This window comes from Tupaia chinensis, unplaced genomic scaffold (genome assembly GCF_000334495.1).
Source record: "Tupaia chinensis unplaced genomic scaffold, TupChi_1.0 Scaffold145659_1, whole genome shotgun sequence".
NCBI lineage: Eukaryota > Metazoa > Chordata > Mammalia > Scandentia > Tupaiidae > Tupaia > Tupaia belangeri.
Window position 1 is genome coordinate 26,117 of NW_006205516.1, and position 5,978 is coordinate 32,094.

General features: G+C 48.4%; 1 pseudogene; it reads right to left on the reverse strand.

The window, feature by feature from the left end:
- Nucleotides 1-4,217: 4,217 nt before the first annotated feature.
- LOC102502538 (ras-related protein R-Ras2 pseudogene) lies at nt 4,218-4,999 on the reverse strand (annotated as a pseudogene).
- Nucleotides 5,000-5,978: the final 979 nt, after the last annotated feature.

The window sequence follows — 5,978 nt, forward strand, 5'->3', positions numbered from 1 at the left end:
AAAGAGAAAAAGGAAGAACAGGAGGATTAAATCCAGCAGAAGTTAGAACGCATTTATGCTCAGGAATGTGCACACAGCCCGGTAGTCGCATGCTGTAGGTTAATTACCTTGGATGCAGCCTATAATGCCACTCCTGTACTGAGCTGATTGGAGATGGCTCCTTCTGGAGGAACTACCATCAGTGCCTCCCAAGCCACCTAAGCTATGCAAGCCACACCAGTTCCCTTGCCTTATATGCCCCTCCTTTTCCATTTTAACCGCCAGGGTGTTTGCCCCCTGCTTCTGTTTCCCTTTGGCCTGGCTGGATTTGTCTTGGCTCGAGTTCCTATCATCATGTTGCAGTCTCCATTTTCCAAGGTATGGCGTCCATTACTTATTTTTCACTGTTTCTGCCAGATTCAAATGATGCACAGCACAATATTACGAGCACTTCTTTGGATGGCTAACGGATGTAAGAGGAGGAAGATATTATGAACTGTGCCCCCCCTTCACTGTGACCCCAGGCATGGCTGTGAAAATGCCCGCCACGGTCCATCTTCACTGCTTCTTCCTCTTCTGGTGTGGGTCCACACCCTCCTTCTGCGTCTGACTTGCCTAAATGGCTTAATTTTTCTAGTGACGATTTATACTACTAATGACTTCAGTAATGTGGTACATAAAAGGACCAGTGGTCTGTTAGGCTGAGTTAGCATAATCACCGCCATGTTAGGGAATGCTGGGGAAGTTAGTTTAATTATTACCCTGTTGAGTCTTTAGGGATGGAGCCCACTTTGTTAGGGCCTCAAGGACGGGAACCAGGAGTCTGGGAACTCTTAAATAAGTAGAAAACGGGAGGGCCCAGCACCTCTGAGGCAAGGTTATCTAAATGTTTAGCTGAGAGCCCTTATCTAGACCTAAGCAGGTGGTGAGAGCTGGACCCTCGCATCTCATACCCCCCCTTTCCTTTGTGTGTTACAGTCTAGAGAACATCCTTAACTATAAAAGATCCCTTTATCTTAGGCTCGGGGTCCTGGTGAAGGCCTGCTGCGACGGGCTGAGACTTGGACCCCAGCTAGCTGGAAAAATAAAAGCCTCTTTTGCAGTTGCATTGTCGCTGTCTTTTCTGTGTCTCCATCAGTTAGACCGATCTCTGGACCCTTACAAGTTGACCTATCTCGACCTCAAAATTCACTATTCAAGGGCTAGCAGGTGGCATGGTGGTTGAGTCACTGGATCCCACTGATTCTGGTAAAAAATTCTCCGTGGAGAAACCGGGTTAGCCACGCGGGAGGCTCCACCTGAAGTCAAGGGAGACGTCCCTGACAACGAGTGTCCACATTAGATGCCGTTTAGTCTAGCATTTGGTAAAGATCCTATACGGACTGGTGTGAATCCGGTGTATGTGGTGGAACTGACCGGCCGGTATGTGTGGTTGTCATCTGTGCATGTTTGCTGGGCTACAGGGGTGATTGTGATTCTGTGTCTCTTTTTGTTGTGGCCTCTGTCCCTTTTCTTTCCTGTCATGGGCCAAACCCAAGTAACTCCTAAGAGTTTAATCTTAGACCACTTCTCAGCAGTCCGGGAGAAAGCTCACACCTATGGATTAGAGGTAAGGATAAGAAAAGATAAGTTTAATACCCTTTGCTCCTCAAAATGACCAGGCTTTGATGTGGGCTGGCCACCACAGGGGACCTTTTCGCTAAAAGCAGGTCCGAAAAATAATCACTCAGCCTGGCCTTCAGGGTCATCCAGACCAGTATCCATATATTATAATGTGACAAAAATTAATAAAAAATCCCCCTTCTTGGCTTAGGGTTTTTTTACCAAAAAAAAGACCCCCCCAAAATATTGACTGTGGAGGGTACCCACCCCTCAGAGCTAAAAAAAACTACAAAGAATCTCAAAAAGCCAGTCCTTCAAGGGGACTCTGAGATTTACCCTTCCCTGGCAGATTTAGATTTTAAAACTTATCCACCACCTTATGCTGCGGCTGCAGCTCAGGCAGCTGCAGCTCCTCAGGCTCAGGCAGCTGCCACTTCTCAGCAGCACTCCCCCAGCCAGAGGTGGAGCCCCCTCCACAGCCTCAGCAGTCGCCTCACTCTACTGTGGGGCCCTCAGCACCTCCGGTACTGGCACAAGGACCTGCTGCAGGACTTAGATCCAGGAGGGCCTGGGGGGAAGAAGGGCCCTCTTCCTCTGAGCGGGCTCCCATCCTTCCTGTCCGAGCCCTCAGGGGCACAGGTCCTCAAGGAGAGCACACGTATCAGTACTGGGCCCTCCCCAGTGGTCAAAAGTTTAAAGTTAAAAACTGTGCCTTTTTTCTGTTCTGCTCATTTTGCACAATAGGAAAAACTCTGCAGAACGCCAAGGTCATTTTGACATCCAGATAAAGATGAAATGATGCTTTCAAAAGTGTACCTCACATATTGCCTGGGAATTACTTATACTTATTGTCTGTCCGAGTGTAATTGGGAGTCTTGTATTTTTCTATTCTGACCCTCATAATCTTAAATACACACACCATCGATTGTTTCAAAATTCTTTGTCCCTTTCCTTCTCATCCATTATAACTCTCTTTCAATTCAGCAGAGCTTCAGAAAAAACAAATGTATTTGAGCCACGACTATCTTATATAGGCACAGAGCACCCGCAGCTCAGGTCAACGGAACTGCATTTTTTTATGCTTGTGGCTTCTGCGCAATGACATGTACCCTTTGGCCCACCGTACTTTTTTTTCCCCGGAGTTTCACGTCCGGGTTGATAAGGAAGCGGGTCTCCAGTGAGCGCGGAGACTCCTCAGGCGGAACCGCAAAGAGGCATGACCGCGGTTTCCAGACCGGCTTATTTACTCGGGTGCACACGCCCCTCCCCATCGCAGCCTCCCACAGCTAGGCGGGGGGAAGGCCTTCATGCACGTACCGGGACACTTCCCAAGGTTTCCTCCCCATTGCGCGCTTCCGCGGAGGCGGGTCCTAGGATCCTTGGCGGCAAAGAGCTTCCTGGGGTCGGGCAGGTTCATTTTTCCTCGCCTTAGGTGACTCCCACGTCCAGCTCAGAGCGCCTGAGTAGTGGCAGGACCTCAGTGCAGCGCCAGGAACTCCTCGGGTCGTGGCTGCATGGCTCGAGTCAACCTCTCCGGAATACTGGAGCAGGATGAGATCGGGGATGCAGAGAAGGTCCTCCTCCCGGGCTTTACGGTGTGGGACAGAGCTTTCCTGGGCTGCCCACCCCAGCTTCGGAAGACACATGGCCGGGAGGTAACGATGTCTGCGGGCATAGAGCCTTAGGGCAAATGACTTTCCAGATGCCTTAGGACGTGCCAGTGTGCCCACGGACTGTTGCAGTAGCTCCAGTAACCGCTCTATTAAAATGCAAACCGAAAGCACTGTTTTGGTTGAATTTATAGTTTCCTAGGCAGGGGTGAATTAGCCTCAGACGTTGATCCTTCCTGGCCAGTTTGATCCACCATGGTGGCATGGTGGTTGAGGCGTCTGGATCCCACAAAGCCGGACCTTGGCTTGAAAATGACTGGATGCGTGCCCCAAATTTCAAGAGGAAAATAATGGAGAAGGGATTGTGGTGTGGCCATCCCCACTGAAGGGGTGATTTCTCACATTCTTTCTCTCTGTCTCCAGTGGAGTGCACACATCCTGTGGTAATCTCCCCGCCCCCTTCCTCCACGTAAAAAGGAAGCCCTTAAAGGCCAACAAGTTGTCTTTGAGATTCAGGTGCTAGATCCCACATGGCAAACTCTGAGGACGGTTTCCTAACTTAAAGGGCTTGAAAAAGAGGCTCTGCTCATGTGCAAGTGTGTGACCTCAAAATCCTGAGAGGAGAAGGGATTGCATTGTGGCCATACCCTCTGGAAGGTTCTTTCCCTCACACTCTGTCTCTTTCTGGCAAGATCATACGCCCTATGGCCAAAAAAAAAAGGAAATTAATACATAAAGTAACAAATAAAACCTAAAATGAGAGCCTTTAAAAACAAACAAGAAAAACAATGTGTCTGTTTATATAGACGTTTATTTTAAAGGGATCAAATAATCTTCAAAGCACCCTTAGTGGTTCCTTGAATTTGTCTGGAAATGACCCTTGTATTGGCCTCACAGAAAGGATTAGCCATCTTCGTGGTCTAAGGTGAACATGCGGCTCCTTTGTCTAAATTACCAACACTGTAAGAAGGGAGGGAGAAGATGAGGGCATTTACTGGTCGTCGACAGCTAAACCTGAAGGGACTCTTAGAAAATGACACAAGGGCTGCCTTTCTGGTCTTCTGCTTTCCATGTTGGTTCTGCTGAAGGAGGACATTCCTGAAAAAAATCCCGGAATGTCCTTATAATGCGGACAAGCTCATGGACAGCTTGACTGACCTTCATCCTAATCTCGCAGATGCCTCCATGCGTGTTGCCTGACATTGTCGTGCTAATGTCCTCCTCCTCTGTTCCCTGTTTTGAAGATCTAGATCTGCTTTATTACTAATTAAAATCATTGGACACCCATCATGATCCCTCACTTGAAGAATCTTTCAACCTCCTGAGTTTGTGTGAAACCTCCTTCTGTGACTGAAAAGACAACAGGAAAACCTGACCAGTCTCATCCACTCTCTTACGGTTCCAAACTCTTCTTGTGCTGCTCCACTCAACGTGTGCATCCAGGATGCTCTGCCAATTACAGTGCACTGCTCGGTGCAACACTTTTCAATGCTGACATCCCGTGCCTACCACCACCCGCAGGTACTTCTCCTGGCCAGAACTCTCTCTGCAGCAGGTTACTGCCAAGGAAATGGTACCTCACCCAGCCCAGAAACTACTAGCCTCTGCCTCCAACCTGAGGTCTGGCCGCAGGTACTGGTGAAGCCGGTGGGCTACCAGCGAGCAGCCAGGCTGGTATCTCCAGCTGTGTGCACTCTGGAGAGGGTTGGTCCATACAGAAACACAGATCCTGGGCCCATGAGCTCTCCTCTAGGCTCACACAGGTGTGAGCCCAGGGGCCATGGACGCAGGTCGTGGGTAAGGGACATGCCCTCTCTGCATATCCAGAGGCTTGCTGAGTGCACCCTGCTCTCGTTATCTGCCTAACTTGTTTTTCTATTATCAAAATTTTTTCTTTCCTAGTTTTGTATTTCCTATAGGATGCTTAAGTATTCAGAGAAAGAGAAAATGAGAAGTCACCCCCCATGATAGAATAGCCACACCACAATTCCTTCTCCTCAGTTCTCCTCTCAACTTTTGGGGCACCCACACTCCACTGACTAGCAAGTTTTTAAAGCCACTGGGGTTTAGAACTTGAACTGATCAGTCAGTCATGTGAAAACCAGCTGCCTTATGAACCATGCCACTGGCTGGTCCCTTTTTATTTGTTTGTTTCTTTATTCATGACAGACAATGTGCAAGTGACCAAGCACATACACATATGTATATGTGTCAGTCAGTGTGTGTGCGACAGAGAGAGAAGCAATGTCCACAAAATCCAGCCATGCTTCAACATTTGTCTTCTAGCCCATCAGACTCTGGGCACCATACCAGATCAGGGAGAAAAATGTTGGCTGCCTCAGGTTTTGTTTGTTATGTTTTGCTTTTGGTTTTATACCAGAAGGTGCATGCTTCTGTGTGTGTGTGCGAGAGAGAGAGAGAGAGAGGTCCCCTCAGCAGGCCCTGGTCATACTGTAATTCTTCATTCTCCAAATCCCCATTCCATCAGGATCCTGGATATGCTCATACAAGCCTGATATATAAGCCACCATGGTCAGGATTTAAGCCCTGGAGAACCAGGGCTGATGCAGCTTCCTCTTCACAGCACCTGACGACTGTTATATGGGGCCAGACCATGTTTTGCTTATTTTTTCTATCCTCCCCGTTTCACACAAAGTACTCGCATAAATCAATCAGACATGGTTGCTTCCTTCCACTGAATGATTATTCTGGAACATTACTCACAGAATCATTGCCAAACTGTTGCTTTGAGCAGCACTAAACCCAAAAGATCCCCTTCCCGTGTTT